This window comes from Larimichthys crocea, chromosome VII, assembly GCF_000972845.2.
Source record: "Larimichthys crocea isolate SSNF chromosome VII, L_crocea_2.0, whole genome shotgun sequence".
Classification (NCBI taxonomy): domain Eukaryota; kingdom Metazoa; phylum Chordata; class Actinopteri; family Sciaenidae; genus Larimichthys; species Larimichthys crocea.
Genome location: NC_040017.1, coordinates 17,432,584 through 17,452,577, shown reverse-complemented (window position 1 = coordinate 17,452,577; position 19,994 = coordinate 17,432,584). Strand labels below are relative to the sequence as shown.

At 41.9% G+C, this 19,994-nt stretch overlaps 1 protein-coding gene across 3 annotated transcripts in view; it reads left to right on the top strand.

The window, feature by feature from the left end:
- The first annotated feature begins 2,517 nt into the window (after positions 1-2,517).
- The window catches only part of sipa1l3 (signal-induced proliferation-associated 1 like 3), a 66,630-nt gene continuing 49,153 nt past the window's right edge, over positions 2,518-19,994 (top strand). For 2 of the 3 annotated variants that reach the window (XM_019257679.2, XM_027280198.1), the window contains exon 1: positions 2,518-2,849. The gene's annotated coding sequence lies outside the window, so the exon portion shown is untranslated. The remainder of the gene's footprint in view (positions 2,850-19,994) is intronic. The other variant, XM_019257680.2, reaches the window with a different exon arrangement.

The following is a 19,994-nucleotide window of genomic DNA, read 5'->3' as shown; positions in this document are numbered from 1 at the left end:
ATTTACTCAAATACTGTGCTCAAATACTTTACATTATAGGCAGAGGTTGCATTAATTTAATTAACATGTTTATTATTGAGGTTTTAGTTTACAGTAGTGTTAAACTAGACTGCATCATATTGAGAGATGTTCCTAATATTTTGGTGATACCATTTACATACATGAGAGTGCCAAAATATAATGCACTTCTGTATAATAGCACACACTAAAAACTTAGTGATGAACATAATAGTTAAATGAATTGCTCTCTGACAGTGTCAACAACAAAAACTATGAAAATCTATGGCAGAGTTGTTGTATTGAATCACATTGGGTTTTACAAGAGCACCTATGAAGTGACCGGTTGGTGTATCTTTATAACAGGAAGATGGTAGAGATCTTACAGAATACAGCAGGAGGTCATTGTATCAGAAAAAAATGCAGAAATAATTGCACACTGTAGTGCAATTTAAGTAAGATATAAAATAATTTGAGTGAGATTTACGAGGAATTTACCTGTACTCATCTTTAACTCATCTTTGATTTATCATTTAATTTATTGGGTTTTTTTTTGCATGATTAGAAATCATCTATCAGACTGTGTTCCAATGTTGTAAGATAATTTAAGTGAGATTTAAATGGAACTTAAATGTAGCTGCACTTTAATAACTCCTCGTTGATTAATTATTTAATGCATTGTGTTGTTTTCTTTTGTCTCTGATGTTTTGTCTGATGGCCATTCACTGCTGAGTTTTTATGTCCTGATCACTCCCTGTCACTTTTATCCCTGGTGCTTATGCACTGTACAGGTCTTATCTACTTTTACTGCAACTGTTCTTAAATTACGCTTTTTACCCTATAGGTCTTAATTTTTCATCTTATTTGTTTTTGTTGTTGCAGTTTTATGCTTTTTACTTTTCTTCTAATCTCTAGTTTTTCATGCAACTGCTCTTTTACCTTAAGAACTGTTAGTTGTTGTCTATTTCTGTTTTTACTCTGCTCTGTGAAGCACTTTGGGCTACAATTCTGTATGAAAGGTGCTATATAAATAAATAAAGTTGAAGTTGAAGTTAAAACATTACTAGATTAGATGTAGCCTAATAAGTAAAAAAAAAAGTGATATTGACTGACTGAAAACAGAACAAACAAAATACATGCATCTTGGTGATATCTAACAATTAAGTTAAACTTTTTCTCTTTTTTTTCAAACTTATCTGAATTCATTTGTGAAATATCAACTGGAGGACTGATCACACTTAGCAACCACAAGGTTGTGCTATTGTCTAATTTGTGTGTGATGATGTATACTCAAACATTGACCATGCAGCATTATTAAACATAGAGCATGCTTCTGTTGTGTTATTTCTGCATTTGGGCAATCAGCCTTCTCTGTGAAAGCCACAACTCAGTGGAATGCCCTACCTGACGATATAAAGATCTGCAGTTCTATCAGTACATTACCAAATTGTGGGTGTATGTTATGTGCTTTTGTGTGTAACTTTGTATTTTGTGTTATGTGTCCTGTGTGTGTTTTGCTTTTTACTATTTGTTATTGTGCTGTCATATGTTTTAATTGTGTTTGCCGAAGGGACTGCAGATGAAAAGTCTCTGGTGGGGTACATCAAATGTAATCGTTTATGTTTAATACTGTACATGGTCCCATTAATATAATGATCCCATACTATCTGCTGAGAGAGATCGTGCATGTCAGCATCATTGTCCTGTACATTCCTCCCTCTGCAAACCCAACATCTGCCTGCAGCACCATACACACCCTCCTCCATTCACCTGACTGTCCACTCTGCCCGTCTCACCACTATGGAGAGCAGAGCTCTGCTCCCCAGCTCTGGAACTCTTTACCCCCCGTCATAAGGAACATCAACTCACTCTCACAATTCAAGTCTGCACTCCACTTAAAATAGCCTTTTCCATCTGATTCAAGTGCATTGTCCTATTTTAACCTGTTTGTAATGTTGTATTCCTGTAATTTGATATACTTTTATGGTTCTTCTTGTTTGTTTCTGTTATATGCTGTCTACTCTCATTTATTGTAAGGTGTCTTTGGGTGACAGAAAGGTGCCTATGAAATAAAATGTATTATTATTATTATTATTATTATTATTATTATTATTATTATTATTATTAAATAAATGAATGAACTGAATAAGGGTTTACACTCAGATGTCCACTGCTTTTAATATTTAAGGGTTATGAGGTTATTGTCTCCTTTGTTTTGTTTTTGTTTCATTTTGGGTTTTGTTTTGTTTTTTGTTTCTCTTTGTGCGTGTGTGTATTTGTGTGAGTATGTGTGTATTATATAAGTGTATATGCAGGTTTTATTTTGTTTTGTTTTTGTAATACAAAGTCAGGGATATATTACATTTATCTATAAGTATCGGGAATATTTAAACAAGTTGCAAAGAAGCTTGGTATTGTGACTCAGTATTTAAAGAGAAGAGGTGGGAGTTTATAAGTTATTCTTCTTCTCACTCTTTTTTGAATATGTATTTCTATGTTTAAATGTTTTGTCTTATTTATTTTTTTCATATTCGAAATAAGTTCAACTGTGTCACATTTACCAGATGATGTGTGTGTGTGTGTGTCCCATAGTGTATCCACAGTCTCAGTAGTAGTAGTTTGCTGCCCCCTGTGTGTTACTATCAGTAGGTTGCGCCAATACAGGAGCTGCGCATGCGCAAACAGAGTGTGCGGGCGCAGCTTCGCCGTGGTTTCGGTTGAGCATTCTTGGCAACGTCTCGCTCGGTGAACAGGCAGTCGACCGTCGGCCAACGAGTGTTTCCACAATGTCTGGAGAATAATTTTAACGGAATAGGAGCGGAGCTGGAACAAACCAGAGCAGCGTTTAAAAGGTAAGGTCCGTTGGGTTTTTCCTCTCTCTCTCTCTTTCTCTCTCAACAGTTTTTTTTAGTGGAACAGTGCGGGCTATTCAAAAGTAACGAGTCAACTGCCGAAACGTTAGCGAGCAAAGGCAAACACCGAGAGCCGAGCCGACCAACTTCAGTCAATGCGGGGAGCAGGCTCCTTACTACGGCTCAGCCTGTTAGTGTGAGCCGGACTAAAACCGTTCACACCGGCTCGCTGCTTTACTTCGCCCTTCAACAGAGTAGATACACACACGCAAATGTGCGGCTAAACTACAAACAAAAAAAAAATGTATCAACTACAAAATATTCTACAACCGTCCTGGTCGTTAACGTCTCTCAGCGCGCATGCTCGTAGTGGATGTGTGGACTTCGGATTTGTAGTTTTTCGTACCTGAGTTAATCACAGTTGTGAGGGCCAAAGAGAAAACGTTAAGACTACAAGTTCCAGACAATGGGAGCTTTGTTTGGGAGCGGAGCTAGCCAGCTAGTTAGCCCCCCGGACGAGCTTTGAATTTCGAGTAGTTGTAGCTGCAAATCGGAAGTTGCCCTGGCTGGAGATTTGTTTCAGTAGGAGCTGTGTGAGGGAAATATTTTGGCTGCACAGGTATTGTTTCACAGGAGTGTTGTAGTAGCAGCTCTGGCTTGATAGGTTGTGCAACATGTTTCAAATATGATAATTAATTGTGCTTGTGTGTAGTTTGGGACATGCAGACTGTGTTCATCTGTCAAACCCCTGTGCTGCAGACATGTGTCTATATGCGCATATGTGTGTGTGTGTGTGTGTGTGTGCTGAGTGAGGATGATTGCTCCGTGTGTCGTCTCCCTTTCATAGATATCTCCCCGTGTTGCTGCTGTATTCCCCCAGCCCTCAGGAAATGACACGTCGAGTATCAGGATGATGGATCTGTCGTGCAAGAGCAGCAGAGCATGGCAGCACTGCACATATTCTAGGAATTATTATTTACTCTGGTTTCCTCCCATCTGGAACTAATGGAATAATTATTACTAGGGAAAATCTGAGGATGATGTTCAAGTGTCTTACCCTGGTTACCCTAATGCTTACAAGTATGTTTCTGCACAAGTGTTTGCTGCTGTGAAGTTAAGGCTGAATGATAATGAATCCCCTTTTGATCAAAGGCTGTGCACCAGACTGGAGAAGTCACTCATAAAATGCTCTGTTTGTAGTTTCCATGAAGAAATTTCCATCTTTTTAAATGGATGTTTGCAAAACTATGCAGACTTACTGTGAGCTTATCAGCCTGTGCCACTCCAGTGTTGTATAATTTTAGCTGGAAATCCAAAGCACGTTACACTCATTGAGTAAGCAGTGTCTTAGATGACACTTGGATCACACACACTGCCCTTTTGTGAGTTTCCCGTCTTCTCTTGTAACTCTCTACCTGTCGGAAAGCAGCTAATATATGGACATGTAGTTCCGCATGAGCTTGCATGCCCCTGCAAGCTGTTTTTGGTGGATATATTGAAAACGACGCTACTTTGGGACTTAAAAGAGATGAAGCAAACCCGTGGAAAGTAGTAGCAGTGTGATGTAAATGCAAAGGGTGCAGTTTGATTCTTCACATGTAATTATTATTAAATGTTATAGTTTAAGTCCCTAAAGTCATTATTGTGTGGGTTTTTATACAGTGGGGTATAATGCTGCTTTACTTATGCTGTAATAGTCCCTTGTCACTTCATGCCAGGCCAACAATAACAAAGCTCTTAAAATTACAACCTAAAAATTATTGTTGACATTACATGAATGTAATTCTTCTTAAATCTCTTATTCTTAAAGTTCTCCTACACACATTGTATTAAAATGAGCAGAGTCTAGTATAGTATTTGGCCAAACAGTGCTGCATTTCTGTAGCATACTCAAGTCACAAGCCTTTAAAATATCTCTGCTAAACCCCTGGGCCAAATGACACAATCTATACAGTAAGTATGAACTCATAGTTTTGTTTTTTTGTCTTTCTGAAACTCAAAACTTGGAGCTGCAGATGCTCCCATATATACGGTTCATACCTTCTGGATATTGTCCAGAACATGCTGCCAATACTATACGATTCTGTGAAAGTCCAGCCAGGTCCGTAATGTACAAGCATGTTTGCGTTGGTATTTTTATAACAATATCACATTATCTGTGTTAATCTACGCTCATTTCATAACTTTGGGCCCATGTCACACATAGTTGTAAAGCACCTCCAGCAGTCTTGACTTCACTGGGTACCAGATAACAATTACTTACAGTCCTGAGGAACATCTCATATTTTGTGCTACTTATTCTGGTGTTTCATTGCAAGCAGCTGCGGGAACAAAGGGTCCTGTCTTCAAAGGGAGCTGAATGTGGGCCACCTGAGTTATTTCGCCTGTAAACATTGCGTTGAATCACCATGTCCTATCTTGGCAGAGGTGACTCATCAGCTGTTGATTTCTCCCTGTTTCTTTATTCTTGATGATAATTTTAAAGTACTCACTCATACTCAAAGTAATGGTCATTTCTTTAAGAGGAAATTTGTCAAGTTTTTAAGGCAGCCAATATTTTGTTTTGGTACCAGCTCTGGTTTTAGTTCTCCTTTCCCAACCACGACACCTTGGCAGCCTTCCTGCTGTTTGTAATTTTAGAACGAATAGCCCTTTGCCAGGTTTCTGTTTAATCGTTAGAGGCGTCTTAGTTAAATAAAGGTTAATAGAAATGAAGTTGTGTGTTCTCACAGGGTGCAGAAGAACACACACATCCATCACAATCATTGTGCCGTACCCTGGTGGGTCACACAGAGGGTGGACGATACCTGAGGCTACCTGGTCTACGTCGGGGTGCACGGTGAAGGCATAAGTGTGGGGGTCTAAACATGTAGCACAGTCTTGAACTTTAAACTTTATAGTCTGCTACAAGCTGCTGACATTCATTTCTTATTGAAGCATATCTCTCTATGTTTATTGCTGCCTCATGCTGTTGTTTTATGCTCCTTTAAACCAACACTTTGACACAGGTTCAGCCCATATCAGTGGTTAATCTCAGTGGGTCACCACACCTGGATTTACAGCCTCCTCCCACTAAATGGAGCTGGCACATTAATGGACTGTGGTGAACAGGTGTTTTTAAATAGGTTAACAGTTATTTTAAAATTGCTTTTCTGGTCTTTTTTTTAAACTATACTATCATCTACTTACCCCGGAGGTGACCACAAAATAGTCAACGCTGAGACAGAGTGACTTAGTTCACACAGCACCTTTTTGACACATGATCTAAGATTGGAAAAATAAATAAATAAATATAGGCAAGGCAGGGCATGTTTATTTATATTGCACCTTTTAATTTCAGAGGCAATTTAAAGTGTTTTAGGTAAAGAAGCAACATTTAAAACTCAGCAAACTAGCATTACATTCTCCATTAAGATACAGTTACAAAAAACTATATACAAATATTCCCTGAAGACAGTTTTGTCGATATTTAAACAAACTTTTACGTATCGGCTTTTCTTAATAAGCAGCACTGAAACTGAGAGCGCTTTGTGTAGGCGAGTCCGCATGGATGCAGAGGGAAACAGAAAATGAAATTTTATTTAATAATTATGTAACGTAGTGTACTTCTACATAATCCTGTTTTTTAGCTGCAACATGCACTTCAGTGGTAGATGAGTCAAATCTGACTGAGTGCAGCCAGACTTGGTGGTTTTATTTCAGTCTGTGTACAAGCATTACAACAGATCCTAATCTATTCTTCCATACATATAGGTACTGGGTAAATAATCTCCTCAGTATTGTTGAATATATACATTAAGGGACTGTTGAACTGTCAAGTATCTATTCAGGAGACTAACCTATAGCAGCTGTCTCATGTAAATTGGGCACGCTGAGGTTGAATGTGTTCGCTAGACGTGCGTCATGCGTTTATTAGTCAGAGTGCAGGTGTACAGTTTAAGATGAAATCGCATTAGACCACCAACAGTATTGCAAGCTCCCCCTGTCCACTCTCTTTGATGTATTTGCCTCCCTCGAGGGTCTTATCCATTAATCAGCATGCATGACGGTGTCAGGGGGTCAGAGATTTACAGAAAGAGGAGCACACCATGTTTCTTGAAATGAGTCTCTGTTTTATGGCCTACTGTGCTGCCATAAAACATTTGCTAGGTAGGCAGTTGATCTGTCAAGCCTGCCTCCTCCTCCTCTTCTTCTTCTTCTTCTTCTTCTTCATCTTCTCACTCACTCAGAGGTCAGATTCCCTCAAGGTGTTGTTTACCAATCTGTGTCTTCTTCTCAGGGACGAGGATGAATCAGAGAATCACAGTCCAGCGTGTAAATGTCTAAAATGTGCCTGCGTTCGGCTGATAGCGCTTGACAACGTGCGCTTTCTGTCTTTTACAGAGGTTAGGGTCTTCTCAGTTTGGAAATAAGACAGAGGAGATCTCCCAGGCATAGCACAGGCTCGGTCCCAGGCTACATCTTCTTCTCTCGACTCCTCTCTATGCTGGATATGTTTGACTGGGGTAAATATAGCCTGTTGGTTTTAGCTCGAGGATAAACACAGATGTTGAGGAGGCCTTTTTTGCCACAGGTCGGCCTGCGTCCTCCCCCTGGTCAGCGCTGGTAGCAGAGGGAGAGAGTGAGATGCAATGCCTTGCCATCCGACCGCAACACACTTAAACAGGACTATCGGACTTAACACTAAGCTTTTGACAGTGTTATAGGAGATGTATTCGCTACAAAGCATTCAGACAGGCTGAAAAAGTGCTGTACATAAAGAGTGATTTATGAAGTCCATTTAGCAATTTGAAGTAGAGGCCACTCCACACATTTACAAATGAATGTCCACTTGAGAAAGAGCCTGTACTTAGCTTGAATACTTAAATCTGTGTTTATTGAAATAGAGGCGAACCTGGAACGTTTTCACAGACAGGACTGAAAGAAAGCCAGACCTGACTGTTTGGGTTATTTCTCAAATCTCACTCTTGAGGCCGTGAGGGATAAGGATTGCTGCGATAACTGGCTATAGGCCTGCGCAGTCTCTGAGCAGCACTGAATGTGCTCATTTCCATAGCATTAAGGGCTCTTATCTGTTACTCTCTCCTCTTTTATAATGCTCCTCTCTAGGCTATATCCCTCCTTCAAAAGGCGCTGATGATGTTAAATGGTGTTCCAGTGCTGTGCTGTAAGAGACCATTGATGATAGAAGTACAAATCATGCATTCGATCTCTGGGGAACGTTCTTTGTTCTAGAGACTTCACAGACACATCCATTAATATGAATTGTCATGCAGCTGAGAGGGGCAGCACCCACCTTTCACTTTGTAATGTCTTCATTTCCTTTACTCTTCCTGCATCTTGTTTCTTGTGTCTTGGGAGTTAAGTTTGTCTGCTGCTTTAAGGGGAAGAGCATGTTGTTACACCTGCTTCATTTCTGTCTAACTGAGGCTTCACACACACATTTGACAGGTGGTGTGTGTGTGTCTGTGTCTGTGCACAAAGAGCTCTGTCATTCACTAACGCAGCAGAAATGTTCTGGAAAGAGGAAATCCTGCATGACGGGCTAGAGAAACAGCTGATTCTGTCCGCCATCTGTTTTTACGGAGGGACGAGGAGTAAATTAACCTCGTGTGGCCTCCACATGCACATGAGCTTGACCATCACACACCTGTCAAGACATAAGCTCACTTCACTATGCATGTTTGTCTGAGCTGCAGCAAATAATCCTAACAGTTATAGTTGATTTAATTATTTTAATGATATTGTTTAATCACGAAAAATACCTCCAAAGCTTCTTGATTGTGGGAATTATCATCATAATTGGATGTCTTTGAGGTTTTGGACCGTTGGTTGGACAAAGGAAGACCTTGGGCTCTGTAGAAACTATGCTAAACATTTTTTCACTACTTTTTGACTTGATTCATTTTAAAAGGGAAAAAATTCATGGTGGTCATGCCACATGCCTAATGCTACAATGCTCTGATTTCACTCTGCTGGATAAACTTAATTAAATATATTATTATTACTATATATTATTTTCTGCATTATATATAAAAACTGTTTCCATATTGGCACATATCACCGACATGTCTGCAATATCAGCCAATATCGACTGACCGATATAGTTTGTGCTCTGCCATCTCATCGTTAATTGGTAGTTTAATTGTGATTATTGTTAGTTGGAGCCCAGACTAGAGCTACTACAACTAATGATTATTTTATTTTCAATTAGTGTGATTATTCACAGAGTCTTTTAAATTATGTCTTCACAATTTTCTGCAAACCAACTGACCCAATAATCACTTTAGTGAACATAAAATCACACGTACTGTCTGTATCTGGACCTGCAGAGGGATAGAGACATTTACTGAAGTGAGAAACAGCCAGCAGAGACATGTAAGAACATCATCTTTTATTTTGCTTCACGTCTCAGTGCTTGAAGTCTGTGATCAACACTGTTAGTTGAGAAGTTTAAAAGCCCTTCATCTCAGTTAAATGACCTGAATCTTAGTCAACAATAGGTCGTAATGACCCAGCCCATTATGTGTGAACAGTGAGTCACTTCTTGATAATGCAACATGTCTGTATGACCACTTCTTTGTTTCCTTCTGTTGAGCACTAAAAGCATCTTTGAAGAAACCTCATATGAAATTCCTTCTGCATTTTATCTGGAGGCGTTTGCTGTCCTCTTTGCTCCTCCTGGCTCTCTGTGTGCTGCCTGTTGGAGGTCAAACTGTCAGACAGGAAGTGAGTATGTACTGAGGAGGATGCGAGTGTGCGTGGTGCAGATGAGTGTTGCTGTGAATCAGACAATAGGCATCAGGGAGCGAAGTGGCCTTGCGCTCGCAAAGATCAGTCACTATGATGAATGACCAGTTCACAGGACATGAGTAAAAACATTCCCCTTTAAAGCCCAGAAAAATGTTAACGCGATTTGTCTCTGGCGTGCAGCTGATATCCTGGACTGTTTCACTGCCCAGTCATTGTTGGGATAGTTTAGTATTCACTCCTCTTAGAAAAGAGGAACCACGCCGCCCCCGACTGCCAAAAGAAATGGAGAGAAGGGCGTAACAACAAATACCATCAGGAAACATGGAGATAGATTTACATGTTTTCCCTTCCTCTGTCACTCAGGATGTTTTGCTTTTAGTGACCTGCATGTCCCTTTTTAAAAACACAGGGAGAACGGGTGTTGTTTGGACTCTTTCTTTTCTTTGAATCTGTGGTATGTGCACAGAGAACCATGCATACATGCATATGGTCCGTCCCACCCTCTTCCTCCTCCTCATAGCTCAGATCTCTGGCTATAACTGCTGACTGTGGAGCCATTGTTTTAATGCTAATTGAGTATAGCTTGTGGTCATTCCATGAATGCCTCTTGACCCAGTTTTTATGGTACTGTATCAAAATATGCATTTTTTTTTTTCATCCGCCTCCTCATTTCCAAATCAGATTTGATACGTCGGGATTGAGGCTATTTAGCAGGCTATTTCCTCGCATGTTAATTTGGCCCGCACAGAGGAGGGCTTGGTATGCTAATGTGTTTATGCTGTCGCCGAGGCAGGGCAGTGCAGATAATGTGCTAAGTCTGGGGCATTTCTGAGAAACATACAATATACAGCTGTTTTGTTTTCAGGCTTTTAAATATCTCGCTGAGTTTGTAATCCAATGTGTGGTCAATTTGTCTTCAGATAACCAAGTTCACTGCTTATGTTAGTGGACGTTCAGGCCAAAAAACAAAAACAAAAAACAGATTGGATGGGGGTGTGTTGCTTCAAGTAAGGTGAGAGGATGAAATATGATCCAGCAGGGCTGGTTTGAGTTATAGATCTATGAATTTAAAGGCTTAACGCCAAAACGCTGCACAGTGATTTATGACACTGTGAAGAAGTATTTTACAACTCCGGGAAGGTATCATGGCAACCGCCGGTCACAAGGTAAAGAGTGGAATTACATCATTCATGTTATACAGAGTAATACAGCCGCAATCTATGCCTGCACTTTTTTGAATAGCCATTGCAGTGCAGTGCTGGTTGACAAAATTTGACTTAATTTCAGCGTTTTTTTTTTGCCAGATGACTGAGTCTTTTCCACAGCACCCTGCTGTGTCAACGCAGCGGACTCATAGAAATTAATGAACGGGCTGCGTTCTTTCCGCAGTGCTAAAATAAGGCATAACCTTAAAATATGGCTGATGCAAACAGCAGTTCAGATGGACATGTTCCCACAAAGACTTAAGTTTAGTGCATTGTGGGAACATCTCAAGAAAAGCAATAATAACGTGTTAGGTAACCCAAAAACTACTGTGTGAGTACTACTTATTGCTGCACTAACATGTCCTTGTCGCACTGTACCTTGATAGTTTCCCCCCTTTTTAAGTGGCTTTGGATAAAAGCATCAGCTAAATGACTAAATGTAAATTGTCACATTAAATCTACAGATAAGCGATATCCTGGTCAGTCATTGGTCTCCTTCATCTAAGATATATGTCCTTATATTAAGAACCCTGAGTGTAGTGTAGGACTGTATTTTTTTATCAAGTTCATCTCATATCAATCAAGATTTTAATCACATAAACGCCTAAATTCCAGTGGGTATGGCTGTGACGTGTTATGTGTGAGCCACAGCTGCCGGAGCTAATCACGGTCATTCTAGTCAATGATTGTAACAACACCAGAAGCGCTGCGGTCCATTTCAGAAGCATCCCAAAAGTGGGTCTGTGTGAGAATATGCGGTTGTTCTGGTTTTAGACAGATGCCGCACAGTTCAACTATGTAGCCTACTTATTAATGGAAGTAGCACAGCAAGTTAACAAACTGTGGCGGTCAAAATGCTGCCTCTGAAATGCTCCTGGTAGAGTTTGAAGTCTTGTGGACCAAAAGTCATGGCAATAACTGGACGAAGACGTGCAGGTGGAATTTAGCCGTAAGCAGTTAAAGGTGGAGTCATCTGCAGCGGTAACATCTTTCAAACAGCCCAAAGCCTTTCATATACTTTGTACAGATAATGTCTGAGAGGTCGTGTTGAGAGGGAAACTATAGTGGGGCTCCATTTCCTTCCAAATAAAGGTTTTGTTCATGAGCACAATACACGTTTTTGCTGAGCCTGGGCACAGCCGTTTACTGCCCTAGTACTTGTATGCCTTCCAGTGCCGTTTATCTAAGTGCTTGATTAAATTAGTAGTATTGCAATTAGCTCTGCTGATGCCACCTTCTGAAACACGGGCATTATAAGTATTGCTTTGATTGTTTTTTTAGTCTTTTGCTTGAAGAAAGTCTCTGCACACTAGCTTTCAGATCACGCACCGCACTGCTGCAAGGGATGCGTTATCACTGTAATTATTTGTTGTAGCCTGAGACAGTGAAACAAACCGCTGTCTTCCCAACCAGGATGTTGTGTGTTTTTCATGTCAAGAGTGTGCACAGCAGCGACAGCCTTGTTAACTGTCCCATAGGAGTAGTTGAGAGAGCTGTGGAGGGGAGAAGGAAGTGACAGAAGTTTGGGTGTTTCTGCACACAACAGTAGAGCCTGTTATCATCGTGGGAGAGAAGGGGACGGATGAGCTGATAACTCGGAGAGAGGGGATTTGGCTTGACATGGGAGGAGGGATAGGAGGACAGACAGTGGGAGAGGCAAAAAGGGAGGCCTGTTGCAAGAAGAAAGCCAGCCCATGTGCTTCCTTCTCCGCTTTCACCTCCTTGATTCGTCCTCTCTTTTCTTTCTCTGTTTTCCCCATGACCTCTGCAGCCGAGCTCCGATTAGATAACTGTCTGGATCAGCATGTCAGGCGAGGCTCTACCTGACAAATAATAACCAGAAGACAAAGTCGGAGAACAAAACACGGTTGGAAGTGAGTGACGATTTAAAAAAAACACCCAGCGTGAATGTGATACAATCCCCCCTAGAGAGTGGGAGCGAGTGTGTGAATCTGCAGAGAAAACGCAGTCTGTTGTGTGGCTGTCTCTGGAGAGGGCGTGTATGTGGAGCGGATCTCCTCTTAATTAAGAGATGCAACACAAAAAAAGGCTGAGAACAAGAGAGAGAGAGGTAGAAGACAGTAGACATTTTGTCTCGGTGCTGCTGCAGCTACCAGGTGACTTGCCTATGAGTGTGCTGAAGGTCGCTGCTATCACCCCACCCCTGGATGAAACTTGTTTGACCCACTTTGTTGCCCAAAGGCACTCAAACACCCACAACGCCTCCTCCCTGCTTCCTCCGCTGCAGACATGCACTTAGGCAACCTCTCCAAGACATGAACTCATGTCACCGCTCTCAGCCCAAACACCTTCAGCACACACATGGCTGCGTCCATTAAGCACATACAACTACTGCAGACGCCCCCCCTCACCTCCCTCCCTCTCCTGATGTCCATGTACACACTCACATGCACAGTTGTCTACAGCGGGCCGTGTTTTTCCAGTGGTTCCCACGTCTGAATTTGACAGGAATGTTGGCAGCCCAGTGGGGAGCCTCCAGGCTGTGGGTTTTTTTTTCCTCCCTTCACAGTTTATAAAGGAGTATCTTAACATTTGGGCAAATGTGCCTATTCATTGTCTTGCCAACAGTATAAGATCGATACCACACTCTTTATACTCTGGAGCCAGCTAGATTTAGCTTAGCTTAGCATAAAGACTGGTAGCAGAGGGAAACAGTTAGCATCGGACTGTCCAATGTTACCATCAGCTCTAAAGCTCAAAAATGAACATGGTGTTTTGTTGCTTAATCAACAAGTTGTGGTTTTACAGGTTATGTGCCGGAGTATTCACCTGCTGGGCTAGGCTAGCTGTTTTGTGACTCCAGTCTTTATGCCTAGAGCTAGCCCACTCTCGACTCTAGCGCCAAAGTTAAAGGACTAGACTGTCGGATTTATTAGCATCTAGTGGTGTGGTTGCAGATTGCAACCCTCTCATTTTACCCTATCTTTCCTAGTGTGAAGGAGAAGCTAGCGTGGCCGTGAAAAGTGCAAAAGTGTAAAGTTTGTCTGTTCTGGGGTGCATGGATGCCGTGGAAGAGGACAAGCAGCATCTGTAGATCTATAACGGTCATTCTAGGATTAAAAACGCAAATAAAAAATTAATTATGGATATTATTTTATTATTTCTGCCATAGGATTCCAACATGTCTTATGCTGAAAAGCTTATTGACCCAGCAGATGGATGAATTAAAACACTCGTCTATGTTCCCTCAGGGCAGTGACACAACTGATACACAACGCAGCATTAGTCTACACTTTTAGAAGTCTGACATTGTTTTTTCTTGTGTCAGTGTCTCTAACAACCTAAGATTTAACACTATCCATACAGTGACCTAAATACATATGCTTGACCCTGTGTAACCTCCATAATGTGGCTGGATAATCTAGAAGAATCCCTCACTCCTTTTTAAAATTCTGCTCTTCCCCTCTCTAATTCTTTCTAATGACTTTTTGTCATTACTCAAATGTTTTCACTCCACACACCATACTTGTCTGAGTCTGGAAAACAAATAGGCCAGTGTATGCTTTTGTGAGCACATGTGCAGCTCGGTGTGGGTGCACGCGCACATGCCTGAGTGCATGCATGGCTGTAGAACCACACCCTGGACTCACGCCACGCTTTAAACCAAACACAGAGAAGAAAGAGAGGCGACTTCTGGAGGGATTTAGCTTGTTGTGACAGCACTCTGCTCTAGTGTAGGCCGGGACGGTGATGACTGCGGATCGCAGGGTGAAGAACGAGCGAAGTGACAGCCGCGTGGGCCTTCGAGCCACATCGCTGTTGCGGGCAAGTTTGAGTAACAAAGTGTTGATGGTGATACGGTGTTACAGTCCCTCTGTTGGAGTTTCATTTGAAGCTGGTTGGAGCAGACACACCTTCCAGTCAGCTGTTATTATTGTTGCTGTTATTATTGGCCAAATTCCACTTCTGAGATGCTGCCATCGGTCCAGATGCCTGAGATAGTTTTGAGGTCTGAGATCTTTATCGGAGTGTAAAACTTCCCCTCACCTCCCCTGTGTGAATGATATTGTGACCTGAAACCAACAAGCATACATAAATCATCACTGTTACTTGCATTAGAAGGTTATGCTGGTTCAGAGAGACGTTTTTGTGAGTCGATGTAGACCTCTGGACTCTGAAGGGAAGGCGTTGACAGGACTTAAGTCGGATCCAGTGTCTCCATTTAACTTTTCATAATGGGGTGTTCATATGGGCTAGCGAGGGACACACACACACACACACACACACACACACACACACAGCTACCGTGAGTTAAAAGGAGCCACACCTTTCTCCTGTAATCCTCTTTCAGTCGAGACAAACCCCTCTTTATAATATCTTCTGAATAGGCTGTGTTCACCTGTGCTCACCACCTGCCTCTCATTTCAGTGCATAAGTGTGTGTGTGTGTGAAGGATTTACGTGTGCGTACATGCATTCTAGGTCACTTAAAACAAACAATGACAAAGAAACAATTCATTTATAGCAGTCACATGTGACAGGGAACACCCAACGATAAAACACTAATCATCATAAATACATGAAAATAATTTGTTTGTCTAATCTTATGTGACCAGATAAAAATATGTATCTGTTATTTTGGTCCTTTAATTTTATTTTTAAATTACATTGCCACAGATAAATTGGTAATAAATGAAAGAGACATCCTATAGTGCTTTTACTGCTTTTTGCTCAATACAGAAAGCAAAAGAAGGCCATGATAAATGTTCACTGACCGAGGACCTTTAAAAGATTACTTTACTTTTTCTTATCCAGACCATTCCACAGTGACACTGAAACTGTTTGACGACTTACTACTGTGACATGTTCAGCTTTGCATAACGTTACATGAATGCAGCTTAACCTGTCTCATTGCACTGTATGTCGAATCTGTGTATTTTCTACCAATTCATTGTTATGTTAGGTAAACATTGACATGACTTAACCCAGTTACTATTTTCCTTTACTTTGGCGTACAGCGCCGGGTGGTTATCTCTCAGGTGGTCAAACATATTTGACGTATTGCTGGCACGGCAACTTTTTTGTGGCACTTAAGCAGGCCGTCTTCCATAATTACACTCGGTCATTGTCTTGGTAGCCAACTTTGTTTTTGTTCTGGGCAAGTTGCGCTTGATGTACCAATATGGTTCCAGCATAATCTTTTCTGAAAATTGACGGTATTAAGGAAAGTTTACTAATCGTAAAGTTTAATACCGCAATTAATCGTGAAAACGGGTAATCGTGACGGGTTTAAAGGAATCTCAAACTTTTTGAGTAGAGCGGTAGAAGCAGAGGTTTGGATAACCCTCATTAGTTTTTGCACCTTCCATACATGAGTGTACATTTTAGTTACCTTTGGAGATTTATGCTCAGTACTATTTACTCTGTTTTAAACTCTCTGGCTTTTTTCTTTTTTTTCTTCTTTTCTCACAGCGTCAGTTTGTACAGTACTTTTCTGCAGCTCTGTGTTTCAGCTCAGTCTCAATGGACCTACTGTATTCTGTTTGCTCTCACTAGTCAAAGTCCTGCAGGCAAACAGAGCCTGGTCTCTTAGGGGCCTGGGACTGTGCTAGAGTGGAGCCAAGCTACAGTACTACAGTTTCACCGTAGACTCATGTTACCACTGTGTCTGTCTAGTGACGTTGTGTGAAGAAGTGGGGGGGTGTATGTGTTTGTGCGTGCGCCTACAAGTGCTGCATTTTTTTGTGCACGTAGATCAATAGGGCACACGCACATGTAATGTTTGAGCTCTGCCCTCACGCAAGGAGACAGAGGAAGGGGAAAGGAGGTGGAAACACTAGATCACACATTACAGTAGGTGTGAGAGGAAGAGCAGCAGACTCTTGTAAAAAAAGAAGAAAAAAAAGCATCCCCCCCAAGGGCAAGGAAGACTCAACCATTGTCCTCCACGTGATCCTGATGCACGTTTGTGTCCAGGCGAGTGTGCATTGTCACATCTCAGTGCACGTCTTTTCGATTTAATCTCACTCCCTCTACCTTGCCATCTCCAAGTATTCTGTGGGACTTGAAATTGCTCCCCTCGGCTGGTGTTGGCAGACGGCGGGAGGAGGAGGAGGGAGACCAGAGCGATTATGAGACTTGGGGTGTGCTTTAACCCACTTACCACACCATCTCAGGGTCTCCTGCCAAAACGGTGAGCTTAGTGCTTTTAATCCTCTTCCCAGAGTGAGCTGATAGTTTGCTGCTCTCTTGTCTTACCGCCTAGAAATGTTATCTGCGTGAGTTTTTTGTTTTGTATCCTCTCCTCACTATTATTTGCCCCACCAACATGGTTTTTATTTTCTTACAAGTGGATGCATATGAGTGTGATTCTGCGAGAGCTGTTGAGCGGCTTCCCGGTCATAAACACACAAGTGAAGTAGCCCTGCTGTGGTTTGAAGTGAGAGCCTCCCTGTTGGCCCTTTCAGCGCTCACAGCCAGCCAGCCAGCCAGGGATGTTTATTTGCCCCCCCCACCCCACCCCACCTTTTCAGACTGGTTTGTGCTGGGCTGGCCTCTGCCCCAGGGGTCTGACTGCAGTCCAGTTTTGAGTCCATCCTCTCCTAGATTACTGCCAGCATCGCATGCCTGTTACCCCCACACTATGCTGGGCTCCCTCTCTTAATAAAACGGGCTCATAACACCACGTTCCTCACATTCTTTGTGTGCAGGCTGCTCTGCTCTGCTTTTTTTTTTTTTAACATGCATGGACGGGTAGCACTGAGAAATGTAGACCACGCCATTAATGAAATTGTGCACAAAGAGTTTAGCGTGGATAAATGTTGTCGAGTGTTTAAATCTGGTTATTTTCCAATGCAACATAGCAGATCTCCACACAAGATTTGAAGAAGTGGATGAGCAAAGTGAAGAGCAGAGATGGAGGAGGAGGAGGAGGAGGAGGAGGAACAAGTGAAGGCTGATTCAGCGGTGGGGGTGCGTTGTTGGAGCAGCAGCAACCCTGTCACTGTAGGTTTATGTCTGGACTCCCCCCTCCTTCTAGCATAGTGGAGTCATGGCAGAATCGGGGTCAGCCACGCTTCCTCAGCTCCCACCCAGTCCTTATTTTATCCTTCTTTCCCCCAAAACAAACCATCTCCGCTCTGTGTACCCTCTTATATCTGACCACCTCCTTCAAATCACTAATTTCTCCCTCCACATCTCGTCCATTTGCTCTGGATATCTCCCTATCCTGTGTCTGTTAGGGGAAGAGGACGACAGGGTGAGATTTATAATTAACAAAGGCTGATTCTAGCGCTGAAAGGGAGAGTCTGTGTGGAGGCGACCACAGGGCGGGGATGGGTGAACATGGATGAGTATGAAATAGATGCTGAAGACTAAAAACTGATGGGACACAAAGAGCGATGTGATCTAAAAGAGGTTGCGCTGTTTTTGTATGCAAGTTTTGGCCAAGTCTAAGCTGCTTAGCCATGGCACAACTCCACTACAGTACGGTGGTATGTAGTGCAGCACTGCATCAATGCTCTGATAAGCTTGGGCAGCCATGAAGACTCATTACCATCTCATAAAAGATCTTTGTCCTCTCAAGACTACATTATCTGTGGTTAAATTACCACCAGTGCTCCATGTTGTTGCACATCCGCAGTGCAAGTACACTTGGTAGAACTTGTGAATCTGTTTGTAAAGGTCAGAGTTTATGACTTGGGTGCAGATTTAACAAATGTTATATAAACGTTTGCATGAGCAAAAAAATACCTTTTTATTTCCTGGCACAGTTTATAACTTCACATCTCATAAAGCTGACTCTCCTTGGCTTAAAAGACAGTCAGATATTATCACGGTACTTCATCCATGCCAGGTTACTTGTTTACCCAAGAAAGGGGAATGCAAATGATATCCAAAACTAACTCTCTGCATGTCTATAGAGGCAGGCCTACTCTGAGGCTATAAAGCAGGGCATGGCCTAGTCTGGCCTGGCCTGGCCTGGCACGGTCTAGTTGGTTAAACAGATGGCTCTGCGCAGGCCAGTGTGGTGGAGGGAGGAACCATGCAGATAGTCTCTTAACCATCTGGGCTATAAGTGACACTAGGGCTGCTTCTCTGTACAGACACACACAGATACCTGCCTCCTGATGATACTTAAGGGGATACTCAACTGATCCTCAGTGGAAATGATGCTTGTTGACACCCCGATGTGGATAAGATGATCGTACTGCTGCCTTAAGAAAATGATCAGTGATCTGCAATCACCTCTAAAACTCACTAATTAACATGTCATACCTAATTTATTTCCCACAAAAGCTGTATGTGTAAATATTTACGATATAAATCGGTGTCACAACTTAAATTTTATATTGAAAAATAATCTATATGAGCTTTCAGTTATGAGTATCAAAATCAGGATTGATGATTCTCCCAGTTTTTGCAGGTCAGCTTTCATTCTTCTTTTTGTTTTTGACAGTTTGCCCCCATGGTAAGTTTTTAACGATTTGAAAATGTAAATGACCGTGAAGAGGGCCTAAAAGCAGTGAAGTGTAAATTTTTACAAATCAAGAGTTGATAGTCTAATATTGGCATAGTGCTGAAAAACAAATGAAACTGCATCATGGATTTGAACGATTGACATCGTCATTTTTATGCTTCAGTTTATAGTCTTTGGTAAACTCAGCTAACTGTAAATGTGGCAAGGAGTGAGAACGTAAAAAAGGATATTTCACAAAATATTGAACTAATCATCTTATGTTTGCACAGTTGACAAAAGTTTCACTGTCAGTTGGTCCATTTGTCCCCAAAGGAAAACGAAAAAGCGTGGATGGTTGCAGGATACAGTGACAGCTAAAGTTTGCCTGGGGCATCAGTTTGAGTTCAGCCTCGTTGGTAAAGCATACATCTGCCTATTGGAAGGTCCCGGATTTTTATCCTGAATGAGTCAGTTCAGGCTTATCAGAAATTATGATCCTGTTTTGACTAGTCACCGCTTGAATCACTGCTTTGACCTTCCTCATATGCAATGACAACGAGCCTCATTTGAAAGAAATGTGTAACTGACAGTTTCATCACGAACAACAAGGAGCAGTTCTCTTTATTTCTTTCTTTTACTGGTTAACAGAGTGAGTAACCGATTGAAGTAAGTGGCGTGGCTTTAGACATGTACTGCAGCAGTCCAAGGTGATGTGGTGGAGCACAGAGGCAGGGCCCGAGCCAGCCCTCAGTCAATATTTGCCTCGGTG